This window comes from Hemiscyllium ocellatum, chromosome 11 (assembly GCF_020745735.1).
Source record: "Hemiscyllium ocellatum isolate sHemOce1 chromosome 11, sHemOce1.pat.X.cur, whole genome shotgun sequence".
NCBI classification, from domain to species: domain Eukaryota; kingdom Metazoa; phylum Chordata; class Chondrichthyes; order Orectolobiformes; family Hemiscylliidae; genus Hemiscyllium; species Hemiscyllium ocellatum.
In genome coordinates, this window is record NC_083411.1 from 79,738,922 (window position 1) to 79,759,492 (window position 20,571).

Sequence of the window (20,571 nt, forward strand, 5' to 3'; positions counted from 1 at the left end):
GGATAATGCCTTGACACACTGGAATATAACTTTGACACTGATGCAAATGTCAATACGTTTTTGCAGCATTTTCTTTGTAAAACTAATATTATGATGGGTAATCACATCTCAAAAGATTCTCAGTGGTTGTGCTCCTTCAAAATATCCAGCTTTTTTCTTTCCCATTGACTCTCAAAATATAGCAATCAGAGGCCAGGTCAGCATTCATTGTCCATACCGATGCAATTGAGATGCTTGCTGAGTTATTTCAATAGAGGTAGTGTATTACAGCTCTAGAATAATGTATAATTCTGACTAGCTCATAATGGTAGATTCCCTTCTCTAAAAGGCATCAATAAATTAGATGCATTTTTACGACAATTCTGAACTTTTGAGGCAACATGACAGCAATTCACTTTTTGTTTTACACTCTCCAGAACTATTTCATTAATTGAGCTTAATTTTCCCAACTGGCATGCTGGAATTTTAACTCATATCCAGTTCTGCAACATAACCACTAGAGCATCTTTCCTCTGTTCTATTGAACATAGTACATTACAGTGCAGCACAGGCCCTTTGGCCCTCAATGATGTGCTGACCTGTGAAACCAATCTGAAGCCCATCTAACCTACACTGTTCCATTTTCATCCATATGCCTGTCCAATAACCATTCAAATGCCCTTAAAGTTGATGAGTTTATTACTGTTGCAGTAATGTTCCATGCCCTTTCTACTCTCTGAGTAAAGAAACTACCTCTGACATCTGTCCTATATCGAACACCCCTCAATTTAAAGCTACGCCCCCTTGTGATAGCCATCACCATCTGAGGAAAAAGGCTCTCACTCTCCACCCTATCTAACCTCTGATTATCTTAGATGTCTCAATTAAGTTGCCTCTCAACTGTCTTCTCTCCAATGAAAACAGCTTCAAGTCCCTTAACTTCCTTGTAAGACATACTCTCCATACAATAACAGCCTCGTAAATCTCCTCTGAGCCCTTTCCAAAACTTCCACATCCGTCCTATAATGCAGTGATCAGAACTGTACGCAATATTTCAGCTGCAACATGACCTCATGATTCTGAAAGTCAATTCCTCTACTAACAAAAGCTAATACACCGTATGCCTTCTTAACAACCCTATCAACCTGAGTGGCAACTTTCAGGGATCGATGTACACGGACACCGAGATCTCTCTGCTCTTCTATGCTACCAAGAATCTTACCAGAACACCAGTACACTGAAGTCCTGTTTCTCCTTCCAAAGTGAACCACCTCACACTTTTCCACATTAAATTCCATTTGCCACCCCTCAGCCCAGCTCTGCATTTTATCTCCATCCCTTTGTAATCTACAACATCCTTCTGTACTATCCACAACCCTACCGACCTTAGTGTCACCTGCAAATTTACTAACCCATCCTTCTAAGCTGTCATTCAGGTCATTTATAAAAATGACAAACAGCAGTGGACCCAAAACAGTTCCTTGGGGTACACCACTGGTAACTGAACTCCAGGGTGAACATTTCCCATCAACCACCACCCTCTGTGTTCTTTCAGCTAGCCAATTTCTGATCCAAACTGCTAAATCATCCTCAATCCCATGTCTCCACATTTTGTGCAATCGCCCACTGTGGGAAACCTCATCAACCACCTTAATGAAATCCATATACATCACATCAATTGCTTTACCCTCATCCACCTGTTTGGTCACCTTCTCAATAAGGTTTGTGAGGCATGACCTGCCTTTCACAAACCCTTGTTGACTATCACTAATCAACTTATTCCTTTCTAGATGATTATAAATCCTATCTCTTCTAACCCTTTCCAACACTTTACCCACAACTGAAGTAAGGCTCACTAGTCTATAATTACCAGGGTTGTCTCTACTCCTCTTCTTGAACAAGTAGGCAAAATTTGCTATCCTCCAGTCTTCTGGCACTATTCCTGGAGCCAATGGCAACATAAAGGCCAAAGCCAAAGGCTCGCCAATCTCCTCCCTGACTTCTCAGAGAATCCGAGGATAAATCCCATCCAGTCCAGGGGACTTATCTATTTTTTATACTTTTCAGAATTGCGAACACCTCCGTGTGAACCTCAATCCCATCCAGTCTAGTAGCCGGTGTGTCAATATTCTTCTTGCCAACATTGTCTTCTTCTAATGTGAATAATAATGAAAAATATTCATTTGTCACTTCCCCTATCTCCTCATACTCCACGCACAACTTCCCACTACTATCTTTTATTGGTCCTAATTTTTCACCAGGCATTCATTTATTCCTGATATACCTATAGAACGCCTTAGTGTCTTCCTTGATCCTATCTGCAAATGACTTCTGATGTCCCCTCCTGGCTCTTCTTAACTCTTTCTTTAGGTCTTTCCTTGCTAATGTGTAACTCACAAGCACCCTAACTGACCCTTCACATCTCATCCTAACATAAGCCTTCTTCTTCCTCTTGAAGAAAGATTCAATTTCCTGCATGAACTATGGCTCCAGCACTCAACAGTTTTCTCCCTAACTGACAGGTGCATACTTATCAATGACCCACAGTAGCAGTTCCTTCAATAAGCCCCACATTTCAATTGTGCCCATCCCCTACAGTTTCCTTCCCCATCTTATGCACCTTAAATCTTACCTAATCACATTCTAATTGCCCTTCCCTCAGCGAGAATGCCCTGCAATATCTACCTATCCCTTTCCATCATTAAAGTAAACATAACCAAATTATGGTCACTATCACTAAAGTGCTCACCTACCTCCAAATCTATCACCTGGCCGGGTTCATTACCCAGTACCAGATCTAATATGGCTTCTCCCCTTGTTGGCCTGTCTACATGCAGGGAACCTTCCTGCACACATTGGACAAATCTAAAGTACTTGCACCATAGTATTCCCAGTCAATATTTGGAAAGCTAAAGTCCCTCAAAACAACTAACCTATTGCTATACCTCCTATTTAGAATAATCTTTGCTATCCTTTCCTCTACATCTCTGGAACTATTCAGAGATCTATAGAAAACTCCCAACAGGATGACGTCTCCTTTCCTGTTTCTGACCTCAGCCCACACTACCTCAGTGGATGAGTCCTCAAAAGATCCTTCTGCAACAGTAATACTGTCCTTGACTAACAATGCCACACCACTCCCTCTTTCACCATCTTCTCTGTCCTGACTGAAACATCTGAATCCTGGAACCTGCAACAACCATTCCTGTCCCTGATCTATCCATGTCTCCGAAATGGTCACAACATCGAAATTCCAGGTACGAACCCATGCTGCAAGTTCACCCATCTTATTCCAGATGCTCCTGGCATTGAAGTAGACACACTTCAAGCCAACTTTTTGCTTGCTGGTGCCCTCATGCGATATTGAAACCTTATTTCGCACCTCACTACTCTCAACGTGCTGTATGCTTGAACTGCAATTTGGATTGCCATCCCCATGATGAATTAATTTAAAGTGTTCTGTTAAGACTGCAAGCAGTTACCACGGTTGTTGGACTTAACAAAATTAAACTGAATGACCACTCATCTATATTGTCTAACATCTTACAATGGAAGAAATTGAGGACTGCAGATGCTGGAGAGTCAGAGTCGAAATGTTTGGTGATCGAAAAGCATAGCCGGTCTGGCAGCATCCGAGAAGCAGGAGAATTGACATTTCGTTTCATGCCCGCAATTCTGACTCTCCTGATCCTTGGATGCTGCCTGACTGGCTGTGCTTTTTCAGTGCCATTCTTTTCAATTAAGCATGTTTTACCTCCCTCATGGTCAATAATGTTAACAGTGGATCTTACAGATGAGGCATAATGTCAATGGCAAAGGTAACATAATTATAGTCCATGTTTCACTAAGGGATGAAGAAACCTTCTGAAACATTTATTGACAGTTATGTTCCCCAGAAACTTTGTGTGAAATGAACTCAGTGTTGATAGAATGAGATAAGTATAACAATATATTTCAAAGCCAAGATATACAACTCAGCAAATACATTGCATTTTGGAAATGTATTATATTTGTTTCACTTTTGATTAGATTACTTACAGTGTGGAAACAGGCCCTTCGGCCCAACAAGTCCACACTGATCCACCACTCATCCAGACCCATTCTCCTACATTTACCCCTTCACCTAACAGTACAGACAATTTAGCATGGCCAATTCACCTAACCTGCACATTTTTGGACTGTGGGAGGAAACCAGAGGAAACCCACGCAGACACAGGGAGAATGTGCAAGCTCCACACAGAGAGTCATCTGAGGTGGGAGTTGACCGGGTCTCTGGCGCTGCAAGGCAGCAGTGCTAACCACTGTGCCACTGTGCTGCCCATACTAGATAGTGGAGATGTTAATTACTGAGTTTATTTTAAAAAGTACATAAGTACTCAAAACATTTTGAGCAATTTGAAACACTCAATATATTGCATAATTACAGTGACGTATAGGGCAGAACTTTCTCATTTTACTTATTTTGTAGAGTAAACTTCATAGTGTTAAATCTCCAAATCTTGCAACAACTTTTCTTTTGCTCATCATCTCATTAATTATGTTACTAGGTTCTTAAGAAAGGATGTAGAAATGTAGAATTGGAAATAGAATAAGATGAAATTGATAGATGCAAAATTTGTAACAAATATCAAAGAACACTATGATGACCTAAAGTAGTTACTCCCTTGAGCAAGGAATTTCAATGAGGCAGTGATTTTAGATAAGGTAATCTTGCCATAGTCTTATCTGGCCACAGGGTTGCAAATCTCAGTAGAGATAGATGATTGGAGGTGAATTTCGTCCGAGGGTGAGCACCCTCGGGAGGGCGAAGATTTAGAAGAAGAAACCTCTTTGGTAATCTCAGTCAGGGGAATTGAACCCATTCTGCTGGCATCTCTCTTCAGCATGAACCTGCCACCCAGCTAACTAAACCCTCCTGACTATATATTTCAAGTGTGGAACCAGAAAAAAACAAAACATTTGACATTTCATATGTTTAGCAAATAAATGTTGCCAATTGAATAATTGGGGCAGCACAGTGGCTCAGTGGTTAGCACTGCTGCCTCACAGCGCCAGGGACCCAGGTCTGTGTGGTGTTTGCACATTTTCCCCATGTCTGTGTGGGTTTTTCTGGCTGCTCCAGTTTCCTCCCACAGTCCAAAGATGTGCAGGTCAAGTGGATTGGCCATGCTAAGTTGTCTGTAGGTGCATTAATCAGAGGGAAATGGGTCTGGGAGGATTGGTATGGACTTGTTGGGTTGAAGGGCCTGTTTTCACACTGTAGGGTATCTAATCTAATCTAAGCATTTAGCAAATGGGTGGCACGGTGGCACAGTGGTTAGCACTGCTGCCTCACAGCGCCTGAAGACCCGGGTTCAATTCCCGACTCAGGCGACTGACTGTGTGGAGTTTGCACGTTCTCCCCGTGTCTGCGTGGGTTTCCTCCGGGTGCTCCGGTTTCCTCCCACAGTCCAAAGATGTGCGGGTCAGGTGAATTGGCCATGCTAAATTGCCCGTAGTGTTAGGTAAGGGGTAATGTAGGGGTATGGGTGGGTTTCGCTTCGGCGGGTCGGTGTGGACTTGTTGGGCCGAAGGGCCTGTTTCCACACTGTAAGTCTAATCAAATGTGAGAAAATAATTAGCAATGAAATTAATTGTGTGTAAGTAATGAAAAAGTGGATTAGGACCTGACTTGGACTACTGGCAGAATTTCTCATTAGTAATGGGGAGGAACTTGCTAATGAATCTAAAAAAAAATAGATGTACAAATATGAACATAATAGATATGATTACAACAGCAGAAAGTCCTTTTGGTGATGGGTTATGTGAATGGTTCACAAAAGTTTGGCAGAACAGCCAAATTATAAATTATCATCAGCTTTAGCATGGGCTTTCCATGCAGAAAATACACTGCAGATGGCCAGAGAGTAGAGTCCAAATCAATTAGTTGTTGGCAGAAATGCTGAAGATCCATTAGTAATAAGCTTGGACAGCAACTAGAATTAGCTCTGCTTTTTTTTATATAAAGAGCATTTGAATATACTGCACAGGTAGAACAGCTTTCATTCAAGCCAAAGTCCTAAAAAATTTAATAAGCTTTAAGGTTGGGAACATTTTAATTCGGAAAATTGGTTTGTTATAAAAAAAGAGAGGCTGGAATAATAGAGTTCCTAGACAGAAAAATAATAACTTTACAACGAAGAACCCAAACTTTCAGGGTATATTCTTCAAGGTTACATGATATGGATTGCAACTTTTCACATTAGTAAGGAATAAGGAAAGTAGAGGAGTGGTGTACCTCGCACATCAAGTGTTCCACAGCTATGAGGATTAAATTATCATAGATAATAGTTTGCCAGATGATGAATGGATTAGTTCTGATTATCAAAATGAGGCCATTGGTCCAAAAGGACTACTGTTAAAAGTGGTAGCTAAAGTCAAATATTTGCCAGAAGAGGCAAGTCAGTGGAAAATTGGTCCAGTTACAAATAGAGCGCAAAGGCCAATGGAAAATGTAAAAGCTGGATGAAGGAAATGAGGTTCGACTGATGGATTGGGAATACAAAGTGCAAAGAGGTGAGTCATGAAAATGCACTGCAAATTCAGACAGGCGGTCTGTCCAAGAGCAACCACACCCACAGAAAGTGATGTAAACTGTTGAAAGGAATCTTATTGATGGGATTGAGAGGTCAAACAGGCATCATATTCCAAATAAATGAGAGAAGGTAAATTAGAGAGCTAGTGCAACGAGGTCAAGAAATTTAAGACACACCAGGCATGCTACCAGGAAAAAAACCCAATGTTTTCAGAAAGTCTTATTGGCTACAAAAAAATTTGCAGAGTGTTAAACAGCCATCTCTTAGGGCCGCATTTTGGGAAGTGTATCCTGCACTCAGAACACAGCGAAGCAGTATGACAAGAGAATCCTGCAGGCCATAAGACCATCTAGCCATAAATTACAGGAACAGATTAAAGCTTTTCGGTCCAAGGAGTCTTTGCCACTGTTCTATCTTGCTGGATACATTTCTCAAATCCAATTTCCCACCTTCTTCTATACCAATCAGGACCTATCTGTCTTAAGTCCACTCAATGGTTTGGCCTCCACAGCCTCTGCGGCAATGCTTTCCACAGATTAACCATCCTCTGGCTGAAGAAATTCTTCCTCATCTCAGTTCGAAAGGGTCATCCCTTCATTCCTGATGAAGGACTTATACCCAAAACATTGTTTCTCTTGCTTCTCAGATGCTGTCTGACTGGTGTGCTTTTCCAGCACCACACCCTTTGCCTCTGATCTTCAGCATCTGCAATCCTTACTTTCTCCCCAGATCTTAGTCTCTCCTACTGGTGGAAACATCTTCTCCATATCAACTCTCTCCAAAGTTCTCAGCATTCTGTACATAACAATCATATCCCCCACATCCTTCTAAACCCATTTGATTGCAGACTCAGACCCTCAAACACTCCACATGACAAGCCTTTCATCTTGGGACTCATGGTTGTAAACCTCCTCTGGACCCCCTCCAATGGCAGCACATGCTTCCTTAGATACGGGACCCAAAACTGCTCACAATATTCCAAATGCAGTCTGACCAGAGCCTTATACAGCCTAAGAAGTACATCTTTGCATTTATATCCTTGACCTCTTGCCTTGAATGCTAACGTTGCATTTGCCTCCTGACTGTCAAATGAACCTGCATTTTAACCTTCCCAGAATCTGGAATTAGAACTCCCAAAAACCTTTGTGCTTCAGATTTCCAAAGCCTTTCTTGATTTAGAAATGGTCTACATCTTTATCCCTCCTAATAATGTGCATAACCTCACATGTTCCCACATTGTAATCCATCTGTTATCTCTTTGCCCACTCTCCTAGCCTGTCCAAATTCTTCTGCAAAATCACCACTGCCTCACCATTTGCTGTCCTTGTGTGTACCTTTGTGTCATCTGCAAATGTAGCAACCATGCTTTCAGTTCCTTCATCCAGATCATTAGTGTATAACATGAATATTTGGTCCTAATACAGACCCTTACGGAAGTCCAGTAGACACTGGCTAACATCCTGAAAAAGACCCTTTTATCCATACTCCCTGCCTTCTGCCAGTCACCCAATCCTTTATCCATGCCAGTACCTTGCCCCTAACACCATGAGTTGTTTTCTTATTTAGCAACTTCCTGTGCGGCACCCTGTCAAAGATCATCTGGGAATCCAAATGGATCATGTTCACTGGCTCGCTTTGGTCTAACTTGCTGATTCCCTCCCCAAAGAATTCCAACAGGCTTGTCAGTCATGACCTCCCCTTGATAATGCTGTACTGACACTGTCTTATTTTACCATGCACTTCCAAGTATTCTGCAATCTCATGCTTGATGATAGGCTCTAATATTTTACCAATGAGAGAGACCGGCTAACCAACATACAGCCTCCTGAATTCTGCCTCCCTATCTCATTAAACAGTGGATAATAAGTCATTTTCCAGTCCTTTGGGATCCTCCCTGACACCAGTGATTCCTGAAAGATTCCCAGCAATGGCTCTACAATCTCCTCAGCTATCTCCTTCAGAATTCTGGGGTTAGCCCATCTGATCAAGGTGATTTATCCCCATTCAGACCTTTCAGCTCCTCTAATACCTTCTTCTTAGTGATGGACATGACAATCATCTCTGCCCCTGATGTTCTTGAAGTTCTGCTGCTAGTGTCTGCTGCTGTGAAAATGAATCCAGTGGCTTACCATTTCTTAGACTCCCATTTCATCATCAAATCCAGAATAACCTATTCCCAAGTGAGAACTATCACAAGCTTTTCCAAAAACAATCTAGTCAATATTCCACAAACACCTTTCCTTGAGATCTGCTACTGTCCTGATTTTCCCAGCCTGCCTGCATATTGACGTCCCATGATTATTGTAATAGCGCCTTTCTCACATTACTTTTCTACTTCCTGATATGTTCTCTTCCCTACATCCTGACTACTGCTAAGAGGCCAGTACATAACTTCCATCAGGGTCTTTTTCCCTTTCTGGTTCCTCAACTTTATTCGCACATGGTCAGCTCACATTGACGCAGTTTGGGGGAGGAGTATCCTGCAATTGTTTCTTACTGAGGAAAAACAATAAGACTGGCATCACAGAAAACCTCTAAAAAAATTGACAAAATACTGAATTTTCCCAAGCACTTCTTAGAAGTCAGAGTGACTAGCTACCTGAGGAGTTGGAGAAGCAATGGAATCTCTGAGGGAGCAACTTGGAATGAGTGAATATAAATCAGGAGTAAGGCTCAAATCCTACATCACGCACTTTAGGAGTCAGAGAGGCAATGGCACCTAAGAGGGAGCACCTCACACTGAGTTCGAGAAAGAGAAATATCAGAGGAAAAACATACGTTTATTGGTTGTCTAGCAATTGGCGTTAAGAAATTGCTGCAAATCAGGAAAGTGGGTACTTTATGATCAAGTATCTGTATTTGGATTTAACTGAGAAAATGAAGGTTAATATAAGTTTAAAAAAAACTACCATAAAGGAAGGAAAGTTTAGACTTATTGTTAGGTCTCTCAAGACTTGAGGCAAAAACTTTGCATTGTGGTGAGAATGTTTGAAAGAGATAGATAAATATTTCAATTTTAAAGCATTGACAGATAGTAGGAGTTTGGAGGAGGAGTAGGTTCAAAGGACCAGATGGCCTACTCCTGCTCCTAGTTCTTATGTTCCTAAGTTCCACAAATAGAAATGAGTGCAGAACAATATCTGGGATTCATAGTTTTTTGTTAGCCTAATGTATAACGAGAAATGGGGAAAGGACAGGCAAATGGAATTAACTTTGTGGAGCTAGATTCATGGATTAAAGGGTTATAGAGAGTGGGCAGGCAAGTGGAGTTCAGGCTGAAGTAAGAGCACCCATGATCACATTAAAAAGTAGAAAAGGCTCATGGGACTAAATTAGGTCAAACCAATGACTGCAGATGTTGGAAACCAGATTCTGGATTAGTGGTGCTGGAAGAACACAGCAGTTCAGGCAGCATCCGAGGAGCAGGAAAATCAACGTTTCGGGCAAAAGCCGTTCATCAGGAATAGAGGCAGAGAGCCTGAAGGGTGGAGAGATGGGACTAAATTAACTGCTCTTATTCCCTGTTCTTATTCACAGATGAAGCATAATCTCATCAAATGTTTGAATGTCAAAGGGGTCTACTTCTGTTCTTATATTCTGACCAATAGATTGTGAAGAAGGGTCATTGGATTCCAAATGTTACCTCTGGTTTCTCTCCACAGATGTTACCAAACTTGCTGAGTTTCTCCAGCAATTTCTGTCATTTTTCCTTGAAATAAGGTTTAACATGCATCCAATAACATGTAAAGATAAACCTGATGGTTTGCTTTTCCTCTTGGGAACTGTTAACCCCATGAAGCTCCTTCCATCTCAACTTCTCCCTTCATCCAACTTGTGCTGACCATTAGATTAAACCACCACCAATCATCTCTAATGAGAGTGGAGACTTATGGTTTTCTGGAACTGTGTGATTTTACATTATTTTACTAATTTATATTATAATACATTTCATTGGACCTCTCAGTTGTGAAATTAATCCAACTTTCTCAGATTTTATTGTAAATTATCATGAATGCACATAATAGTTAACTTTTATTCTCTGGGGGTTAAATCATTCATCTATGTTCATCTTCGAGATTGGAAAAATAAAATATAAAATGAAAGCAACTGTTCAATACCCTGAAAGAGATTTGGTGTAAAATGTTTTGGGAAATGTAGTGAAGATAAATCAAAGCAAACTGTAAAACTGTAGATACGCTTTTGAAAGTAGTTGTCTGTTGATTATCATCATCACATAGGGTTGTAAAGAATGAAAATTGGAAGACATGTAAAGAAAGCTATGCAAATGAATGAATCATATGAAGCAAGAAAACTCTATACTCTTCTTCTTCTGACTGATAAATATGTTACTGATCATTGTACATGTCATAAACAATGCTGAAAGATGTTCCCTGCTAATCAATGTCCTCAGGCAACATATAACAGAAGGAGGTTGAATAAACTAGTCCTACTCAATGGCCCTGAGAGAGGTAGGGGAGATTTGACAGTCACCACAGGTTGTTTGTAAAATGGGTTGCTTGCTTTGAGCTTTTGAAATTATTGAGTAATCTTGTACTGACAATGGCTTGATGGTAACCCATTAGGCTGCAAATCTTCTGAGTGTAAGATTCTGAAAACATGTTGAATTACTGCTAAATCGCCCTGGTCATTTACAATAATAAATCAGAGCACAAAATTGTGAGAGCCAATCCAACATAAGATTCAATTCCCTACAGTTTGGAAACAGGCCCTTCGGCCCAACAAATCCATACCGACCCTCCGAAGAACAACCCACCCAGACCCATTCCCCCTGACTAATACACCTAACACTTACAGACAATTTAGCTTGGCCAATTCACCTGATCTGTGGATTGTGGGAGGAAACCCACGCAGACACAGGGAGAACGTGCAAGCTCCACACAGACAGTTGCCAGAGGGGGGATTTGAACCTGGGTCTCTAGCACTGTGAGGCAGCAGTGCTAATCACTGAGCCACTATGCCACCCCAACAATGTTCTTGCCATCTCCCCATAGTGAACAAAAAGAGGTTTTTGCTACAAGTTTTGGTTGTGGCTTGGAAATTCTTTGAGGCATAATAGTGTTGATCATTTTCAATTGTGTTCAGGAATGTTCTTTTGTGCAAAATCTAATTATACCAAAATATAAACCAGGGATGTTAAATAATGATTTATTTGCAATCTAGAATAATGGCACAATGAATAATATTCCTGCTCAATACCCTGCCCAGAAATTTCCGTGGAAGCACAAAAGCTGACATAGCCCTTTATAACTCTCACACAGAGCAGTTCTCCTTGTTTTTCACAAGCTGGACTGAAATTGTTTTTAAGTTACAGATAAATTTAAATGTTTAGGCTGTTATAACTTCTAGACAGATGAACGTACAGAGTACAAATGTAGTAGCTCTCATTTTGATCAAATTAATTACAGAAGCTTCTTCAGGAAAAGGAAAAATAATAAAGCAAATAAAAAGTCTAAATTTGTTGGCTCAATTAACCTTTTCTGGTGAGCCTCTGATCTGAGCTAGCTCTGAGAATGAGGAGTTACATTGTTATATTTTTCCAAAATGATTTTAGAACTATATTATAGAGGCATATGTGCAAAGGTGTAGCTGGAATTCTAGATCACTGAAGGTTGGACCACATTCTATCTCATATGGAGAGCTCTGGTAAAGTATGTGCAATGGCAAGTCCAATAGCCTGACATAAAAGTGAGATACTTTTGAACTTCTGGGAAGTTCAAGATGCAACATGGTGGCAGCAAGTAGCTTGTGAGTAAAACTTAAACATGACAAACAAAATTTGCAGTTTGTGGGAAGAGTGAACTTGGTAGCAGATGTGGAATAAAGAGTTAACTAGAATTTTCCTCTAATAATAGTTACAATAGTTACTGAGTGTTTACATGAGAAGCTATATCACAGTAACGTCAGATCACAGTTACTGGGACCCAAATCTGTACCATTTTGCAGATGATTTGTCTTATCAACAGTTTATCTAATTATATTGTATAAAGGTCATTGATGTTCACTGTAATGGATGCAGTCTACATTCTGTTAACAGCCAGATCACATCTTGCGATGGAAGAAGAATTATGGTGGAAGGTGTCTTATATCTCTGTCGCCACATGAGGAATGCAAGAACAAAAGGTATAAAATCACCCATCACCTAATGAGTATAACATAATTAGAAACAAAAATAAGAAAAACAAGGAGTTACAGATGCGGTCTTAGCAAATGGTCCAGGAATGGCCTAATAAAGTAGAGCAAACACACTCAGTTAATGTGGCAATATCAGCTCATCAGAGATGACATCTGACTAGAAAATGGGAGCCATGATGTGGAGGTGCTGATGTTGGACTGGGATTGACAAGGTCAGAAGTCACATGACACCAGATTATAGTCCAACAGGTTTATTTGAAATCACAAGTTTTAGGAGCGCTGCCTCTTTGGGCCTCATGAAATGAATTCAAATAAACCTGTCAGACTATAACCTGGTGTCATGTGAATTCTGGACTAGAAGATGGTTTGCACCCAGAATAACCAGACCCAAAATAAGATATCTTCTTTAGAAGAAATACAAAGGTTGCATGGGGTGTGGAGTAATGTTACCTCAGACCATACACCAGCTGCGTATGGAATATACATAGAATTATCACAGAATCATAGAATACCGACAGAGTGGAAGCAGGTCAATTTCCCCCAATAAGTCCAGATAGATTCTCAAGAGTATCCCACCCAGATCCGTACCCTATTACTCTACATTTCCACTGACTAACGCACCTAACCTATACATGGCCAATTTAGCCAGGTCAATTCACCTAACCTGTACATCTTTAGACTGCAGATTTGTATTTGCAGCTACTGTGTTCAAAAAGCACACAATCTGTAGGCAGTCAGTGCATGTGACATTTTCTAAATTCCTGCTTTGAAAGGTTGGGATACCGAGAAACTCTGCTGAAAATGTGTTGCTGGAAAAGCACAGCAGGTCAGGCAGCATCCAAGGAACAGGAGAATCAACATTTCGGGCATAAGCCCTTTTTCAGGAATGAGGAAAGTGTGTCCAGCAGGCTAAGATAAAAGGTAGGGAGGGGCGTTGGAGATGCGATAGGTGGAAGGAGATCAAGGTGAGGGTGAGAGGCTGGAGTGGGGTGGGGGCGGAGAGGTCAGGAAGAAGATTGCAGGTTAGGAAGGCAGTGCTGAGTTCGAGGGATTTGACTGAGATAAGGTGGGGGGAGGGGAAATGAAGAAACTGGAGAAATCTGACTTCATCCCTTGTGGATGGAGGGTTCCTAGGCGGAAGATGAGGCACTCTTCCTCCAACCATTGTGTTGTTATGGTCTGGCGATGGAGGAGTCCAAGGACCTGCATGTCCTTGGTGGAGTGGGAGGGGGAGTTGAAGTGTTGAGCCACGGAGTGGTTGGGTTGGTTGATCCGGGTGTCCCAGAGGTGTTCTCTGAAACATTCCACAAGTAGGCGGCTTGTCTCCCCAATATAGAGGAGGCCACATCGGGTGCAGCGGATGCAATAAATGATGTGTGTGGAGGTGCAGGTGAATTTGTGCCGAAGACTCTATACTGAGAGACTCTAACCTCATACCTTTAACATATTGTCTGAACTGAGATGTCACCTTTTTTTATCCTGATAAAACTAAGTTGTATCAGGAGAAAGAAGTTCTGGGATCTACATATTAATCAATCGAAACCTGAATCCCTATTCTTATTATCTGTGTCAAGCTGATTGAGCCAGGACAATGATAGTAACTTTTATTTAGAGCCATAGAACTCCAACAGTGTGGAAACAGGCCATTCAGCCATTCTAGTCCACACTGACCCTCTGAACAGCATCCTGCCCAGACCCACCCCATCCCATCCCATTATTTCCCACAGCTAATTCATCTAGCCTGCACATCACTGCACACTATGGGCAATTTAGCATGGCCAACCTACCTAATCTGCACATATTTAGATTGTGGGAGGAAGCCAGAGCACTCAGAGAAAACCCACTCAGAAGTGGAGAGAATATGCAAAGTCCACACAGCCACTTGAAGCTGGACTCAAACCTCGATCCCTGGTACTGTGAGGCGGCAGTGCTAACCACTGAGCCACCATACATTGCAATGCAAATGAAATAGCACATGCTGATCTGTTTGGATTTGTAATTATTTGCCAATATTTGGTTCAGTATTGCCTTTCTTTAATTTGAGCATGTTTGCTTTGTTTTAAAACACCATTCACGTCTGGTTCACAAAGTCTTTCTGAGGAAAAAAATCTGAACCAAATTCTGAGACCTTTATAACATGCTGACAAGATAAAAACAAGATTGAAATGGTAACAACATCCTTTTATTTGCTGTATGTTTGCCTTTATACATTCAGTTCCTATCTCTCTTACAGAACTGCTTCACTAAGAATTAGATTTGTAATGTGCTTGACTCCTAGTGAATTCCACAGAGAATAATGGTGCTCGTCATGATTTGCAAGTCCACTTTTGCCTGCCAGGTCTTTTGTTATGGCTCTGTACAGGCAACAACTGAAAAACTGCACATATTCTATCCTCCATTAAGCTCTGCGTGAAAAATTATTTTTATAATTTTGGCTTCATGCTTGTACTGATAATCCTGACTCCATGTTTCCTGTCTACTAATTTCCAATGAGTGGAGACAATCTTTCACCATTTATCTGTTGGATGACAGCAAGGGACCTGTGGTGTTCTGCAGGGGTCTGTGCTGGGACCACAACTGTTCATGCTACAAAGGGACTCAGAGCAACGTTGCTAAGTTGATAGGTGAAGGGACAGGTAGTGTTGAGGCAGTGGGGAGGCTGCAGAAGGACTTGGACAGGCTAGGAGAATGGGCAATGAAGTGACAGTTGGAATATAATGTGGGAAAGTCTGAGGTTATGCCCTTTGTTAGGAAGAATAGAGGCTTAGGTTATTTTCTAAATCGGGAGAGGCTTCCAAAATTTGAAGCACAAAGGGATTTTGGAATCCTATTTCAGAATTCTCTTAAGGTTAATATGTAGATTCACTTGCATGTAGGAAGGCAAATGTAACTTTAACATGAGTTATGAGAAGGGTAGAATACAAGAGCAGGGATATACTGATGAGGTTGTTTCAGTCTCTGGTCAGACCATATTTGGAATGTTGCGAGCAGTTTTGTGCCCCGTATCCAAGGAAGAATGCACTGTCCATAAAGGGGGTTTAGAGGATATTTATAGGAGTAACCCCAGCAATGAAGCACTCGTCAAAGGGGAATGGTTGAGGACTCTAGGTCTGTACTCACTGGGGTTTAGAAGATTGAGGGAAGGAATCTATTCAAACTTACAGTACGCTGAGAAGCCTGGATTGAGTGGATGTGGAGAAGATATTTCCACTAGCAAGAGAAACTAGTGTCTATGGATACAGTCTCAGAGTGAAGGTATGACTCTTTAGAATCTAAATGAGGAGGAATTTCTTCAGAGGATGGCTAATCTGTGGAATTCAGTGCTGCAGAAGGCTGTAGAAGGCAAGACATAGAGTGTATTTAAGACAGAGATTGAGGGGTTTTAGATTAGTCAGGGGATCATGGATTACTGGGTGAAGGCAGGAGAATAGAGCTGAGAAAAGTATTGGTCGTGATCAAATGGTGAAGTTGACTCGATGGACTGAATGGCAAACTTCTGCTCCTATGTCTTATGGTCTTGTGGAAACCATTATTAGGTCTTCCCTTTAATCCTGAAGCTTTATTCATTGTGACACTTGATCCTACTTGATATTTTCCCCTCTACTAAAAATATTTTTCTTTTCTTTTGTGTGCAGGAATTTTAAAAAGTGTAAAGTAAAAATTATATGAATTAGAAATTTTGTTATTTTACAATTCTTGTTAGTATGAAGAGTGCTGCAAAAAAAGGTATTTTCTTATGATTGTATTTTCTTAATTACTATTAAGAGAATGTTTTGTAGTTTTGTTTTATTCTGTGAAGCAATCAATCAGAGGCAAGCTGGGATTAAATATTCATATTTGCCTCAGCTCTGGGAACAGTGCAGCTTGGTTTCCAGCACAGCACCTAAGTAAGTCATTGTAAAGTTGGGGTCTCTTGGCTGGGAATTTGGGACAAAGACAATATAATACTGGGTAAGGAGTAAGTGATAAAAAATAAAAAGATAAACACTTGTTGTTCTTTAAAGTAAAAAGAAATGATGGTACTAGAAGCTACTCAAGCTTTTCTGCAGGTGTAAGAGATGTCCGTGACTCACTTACATGGAATCATAAAAGTTAGGTTGATTGAACTGGCAAGTAGATTCAAAGTGGAAATGCCTCAGAACTAAGGAGATTGAGATAATCAAAGTCCTTGCACAGCATTTGAACTTGGTAGAAATACAAGATGGACCAGGTGCTTGAAGTAGTGCGGTATCAGAGTTGTTTAAAATTGAGGTACAGGTAAAGAAGCTTGAACTTGAAAAGAAAATAAGAAAGAAGAACTTGAGATAATAAAAGGAACTAGAGCTTAAAAATCTTGAAATTCAGAGAGAAGAGAAAGACAATAAAATGAAAGGTTAGGAAATTACATCAAGAATTATTCAGGGAAAAAGAAAAGAGAGTTCAGAATACCATCTTAAAATTAAAAAAAAATTCAGAAAAGTCACCAAATGGTGATATAGGATATGATGGGAAAATTCTAGTCATAATATCAAGTCAGTAGTAAATGTTTAAAGCTGTACATGAACTTCCAACATTTGAGAAAAAGGATGTAGAAGTATTCATTATGTAATTTGAGAAAATAGCAAGACAAATGAACCAGATGAAGGAGAAAAGGACATTGCATTGACAAGTAGAGAACTTGCTTCTTTGTCAGAGGAGGTTTCTAAGGATTATGACATTGCAAAACCGCCTATTCTGAAGCATATAAGTTAGTTCCTAAAGCATACAGGAAAATATTTCAAAATTTAGATAAACCGCCTGGTCAAATGTACATTGAATTTGAAAAGGTTAAACAAAATACCTTTTTTGTTGGATATGAGCATCAGGAGTGAGCACCATGCCTGAGGCTCGCAGAAAGGAGCTGAGGGACAACCTTTCACACACAGTGTAATGTGTACGTGGAGTGAACTGCTACAGGAAGTGGTAGAGCTGAGTACAATTGCAATATTTAAGAGACATTTGGACAGGTGCGTAGATAGCAAAGGTTTAGAGGGATATGAGCCAAATATAGGAAATGGGACTAGTTTAGTTCGGGAAGCCTGGGCAGCATGGATGTGTTGGACTGATGAATTCCATGCTGAATGATTGTATGACTCAATTGAATTAGAAGAACTGGCTATATATTTAACTGTAACTTTAATTGCTGGGAAAGAGCAGCAGGTCAGGCAGCATCCAAGGAACAGGAAATTCGACGTTTCGGGCATAAGCCCTTCATCAGGAATGAGGAAAGTGCGTCCAGCAGGCTAAGATAAAAGGTAGGGAGGCTTTTCTTAGCCTGCTGGACACACTTTCCACATTCCTGATGAAGGGCTTATGCCCGAAACGTCGAATTTCCTGTTCCTTGGATGCTGCCTGACCTGCTGCGCTTTCCCAGCAACACATTTTCAGCTCTAATCTCCAGCATCTGCAGTCCTCACTTTCTCCTGTAACTTTAATTACAATGACAAAGTGTTTGAGTATGAGTGCAGAACAGGTGAACAGATGAGAGCCTAGCATTCTTTTCCAGTGCCCTAGCTCCATCAGAAGCTACTGAAACTCTTCTGCTGCAGAAAGATATAGTTCTGTTCTCACAAAGTGAAATGAAAGTTGAAGTGCGAGTAAGTAGGATAAATCACCAGTATTCCCCAGCTCCATTGTACAAATTAAAAGTAGAATTTGACTTGTGTAGAACAGTGATAGGAACTGTTAAGAAATTACCTGTGGATGGAGTAAATTTAGTTCAAGGGAATGATTTTTCTGGAGTAAAGATTATAGATTCATCAATAATCATAGAAATTCTGAAGGAGATTAAAGAAATACAGCCCTTCCAGGAACATGTTCCATGTATTTTTCCATCATGAATGATGGCCAGAACAATAATTAAACAAAGTCTATCATCTGAAGTCAAAGTAATATCACAAGCAGGTTATTGAAACTCTATTTAGGAAAGAGGATACTTCAAAAGAAATGGTTGGCATGTCTTCATTAATTGAGGCTTAGGAAGCAGATCCAGAGTTAAACAAATGTGCACATGGTCAACATACACTGAAGCTGAGGCTGAAGAACTTTCAGAATGCTGTTGTATTAAAATAGAATTCTGATGAGGACGTGGAAGCACTCTCACAAACCTACGGTGAAGAAATGGACTTTTGTTTATCAGAACCGCTTAAGAATCCTAAGGAAATCTTGCAAATAGCACAGTAAATTCCTATGGCATGATATCCAGAAATATGTATAATATTGATAAACAGTTATTTTACAATAATTCATAACAATGTAATACAGTTCTGTCAAACATGTCACATGTATCAGGCAGTAGGAAAATCTATTTCACAAAGCCAGATCCTCTAATATCCACGCCAGTTTTTGAGGAACCATTCAGTCAGGAGCTGTTAGAGTGTGTGGGACCATTACAAAATGCAAAAGCAGAACATTGGTGTATCCTTATAGTTATAGATAGAATAAGCCAAGTTCCTTTTCGGGTGTTTACAGCTTTATCCAAGAAAGATTGTCCAATTATCCAAGAAAAGACAGTTCAATAATGATGACTGAAAGAAAACTTTGGTCGATGCCAAGGAGATGTTAATCAATTCAGATTAAAACAAAACTCTAATTGTGATCAAGACATTTTGTTTTGAAGCAAAGGATAAAATTACTGAATCTGAAGCCTTACTTAGGAAATATGGAAGATATAATCCCGCCCTCAAACATGGGCAACTAATTTCTGTTCAGTTAGGAAACTATGAAATAAGTTTTCAGTATCTTACAGTATTAGCTTTAAATCTTGGTTACCATCTTCAGGAAGCCATAATTTTGCTCAATACAGGAGAACAAGGAACTGCAGGCAAAATCTGTGCAATTAAGTGATCATTATATATTTGAACATCCTTTAACAATCTCCACAATACTATGAGGTCCTGATCACTTTTACTGTGCTCCGGAAATAGAAACAGCATTATGTTGAGGGAGTCACTAAGGATATGCAGACAACCCTTGTACAATAAAAAAAAACAAATGGTTTTAGAGTGCCTGCTACTCATTCTCCTTCCGAATCCAATGTAAATCTGTCAAACTGTAGTCAGGAAGCATCAATATTTCCCAGAGTATTTGATAGAGGCTTTGAAGTAGTGAGGTTCCCTGGTGACTCTAACGAAATGGAGCAGGATCTACATTCAAATACAGAATGGAGGAAATGCATTGAATTCAAAGTGCAGGAAATCAACATTCAGCTAGAGTAGTCAAAAGTGGAATTGGAACCTGAAGGAACTGAGTTTCAAATTCCACATATGTTGATGCAGTTCAGTCAGCAAAATGATTTGATCGATTTGGAGGAAATAAAAAGTTTTGATGCTGTTGCAGGATACAAATGGACATACATAGTTCAGAGCGACAGTTCAAAAGTATGCCTCTGAAAGATATTTTGAATCTAACTTGATAGTTCAAAACATAAAGTACTGTTGTTTAACTTAGATGCTGATCAGCCACTTTAAGCAATCATGTTTCTCTTCCAATCTGAAGAAGTGGATATTAGTGACGTAACTGTGACAAAACAGGTAAACTGCAATTCAAAGTGATGATGCCAACCTGAGGGCAAATGTGTGAGAAAAATGCTACTAATTCAGACCTCTAGAATGATTTTATTAAAGAAAGAAAGCTACAGTACTTCTTTGAGTTGGAATTGCAGGAATGATTCATTGATTTTAAACCAGGAGCATCGAATTGGGAGCAGCTTAATGTGATATCATTGGAGGCTCTGACACAAAGGAATTCACTATGGGACCAAATCAAATTGATTTCGATGTTGCAAGTGAAGATTTGCACACACATATTGAGGGTGGAGTTTTATAGGTGCTTAAGTGACGTGTGG